This window comes from Frankliniella occidentalis, unplaced genomic scaffold (genome assembly GCF_000697945.3).
Source record: "Frankliniella occidentalis isolate FOCC.00 unplaced genomic scaffold, Focc_3.1 Scaffold86, whole genome shotgun sequence".
Taxonomy (NCBI): Eukaryota; Metazoa; Arthropoda; class Insecta; order Thysanoptera; family Thripidae; genus Frankliniella; species Frankliniella occidentalis.
The window spans coordinates 480,922-483,071 of record NW_026267215.1 but is presented as its reverse complement, the minus strand read 5'-3'; positions in this window follow the sequence as shown (position 1 = coordinate 483,071).

Here is a 2,150-nt window from a genome sequence, read left to right as displayed (position 1 = left end):
ATTACTCTGAGATAAAAGCACGAACTGATTTTGAAGAACTACCCTGGTTTGGTTAAAGAACGAGTTTCCTACTTAGCACAAAATTTATTTTGTGTTCATAGTTTCCCTTGTTTTTTATTTTTGGCAAAATTTCAAAGGCCTTTGTGTTTTTTTTTAGCGAAAATAGATGGGTCCGGATTTTGACAGAAAAGTAGTCGAATCGACAGGGCTGGACCAGGGAACCCTAAAACTACCTTTCGTTCCGTCAGAAACCACCCCTGTCCACACTAACTTGAGCTTAAATAGGTGGTCTTTTGAATCCGGCGGGCAGCGTACGCATAAGGTGGCCGTGACTTTGTAGCCAGCGGCTGGCCACTGCAATGTGGTTAGCAGCAGACTTTGCTTCCTCTTCGGACTGTTCTGGGGACCTTCAAGATAAAAAAAAAAAACGGTAATAAACCACATGCGAATGAAAACAAAATAGGAAAACACTTATGTGAAAGACATACGACTCACTGGTTATGCTAGAAGAGGAAGTAATCCCACTTGTGGACTTCTTCCTGGAAGGCGGACGTTCAGCAGCAGAAGCACTTCTGACTTGTGCAGAAGATTCTGTAAAGGCAAATTTAATCTGTTGGAACGAATAAGAATGAACAGAGCCTATTAATATGGACAGAAAATTACCATTTCCGATTCCTGATATAGAACTAAAATTAATACGACCACGACATCCTTCTTTGGTTTGCATTAATGGAGTTGAGTTATTGACTGGAACCTGCTGATGATGATGTTGCAACACAAGGCGATTGATATCAAGATTATCAACAGAAGAACAACGCATAATCCATGTATGTGATTCATCACTATTGTAGTAGGGTCGTATTGTCAGAGAAGGTAGATTGGTTTGATATAACTTATTTATTAGCTAATGGTACAGATAACTGGTTGAGCTACAGACTGTCTGAGAGTTCCACGATGACTGACTAGCGTGGGGTATCGGCAGATACGAGGAAAACTGCTGTTGCCGCTAGGTGGCGTTGGTTGCAGGGAATGGCTGGCGGCTACCAACTCATGAATACAACAACTATCACTGTCCAATGTAATGGTTGTCATGGAGGCATCTGAAAAAGAAAGCAACCAGTTGTTATAGCCCCTTCTTAATTACATCTTTAAATCAAAAACTCTACTTATATTTATGCATACCTCTGTCAGGTGAGCCCATTATTGGTTCTTCTTTGACTACAACAGCAGATGACTGCCACTCGGGAAATAATCACATAATTAATGTAAAAAGTACTGCAACATTATTATCAGCGTACCAAACATGACATGCACAAAATTTACCAGTGTCAGTGTCTTTGTCACCAGCGTCATTTTCCACTAAGAAGCTTGTATCCCCTGACACAAAATTAAGCCACGAATCATTTCCAGGAGATAAGGACAGAGCAAGTGATTCATCAGCTTCTTGAGGCTCATAAGGAACAGGGGATAATTGATTTCTAGCAGGATTGCAACTGGTGTTTGGTGATTCATCATCACTTAAAGTGACGGTAGTGGTGAGCAAAAAGTCATCTGAAAATAAAAGGCACACATTTGTTGTAAAGCTCTAAAATAACTTATATGAATCTGTTATTGTACTTAATTCATCATACCTCTGCTGTTGGGTGACCAACATTCAGTTGCTTCTACTGGCTCACTTTTAACTAGAATCTCAGTCACCCACTCTACAGAATGAAAAGGGCATTATGTTAACTGGATTTTCTAAATATGACAAAAACCATGACTACCAATGCAATATTGGAAAAATTTACCTGTATCGCCATCATGCTTCTCATTCAATATTGCTACTTCGTCGGTTTCTACAGTTTCTGAATGTTATGAAAGACAAAGACAGAAAAAATTGTATTAAAAATAATCAGCACTCAAAAACACAAACCATATCACCTGGCAGACCTTTTCCTAATTGACACAGCAAAATATGAAAATAATTTACCGTCAGAAATATCCTCATCGAACAGACAGATCGGGACAGCGCAGGGAGGGGACGGAAAAGGATGTCAGAGGGGCCGAGACAGATCTGGACAGCGTAGGGTAGCGTCGGCGGGAACGGGGAAGGACGTGGGAGGTCTAGGGACAGATCGGGACAGCGCAGGGTAGCGTCGGCGGGGACG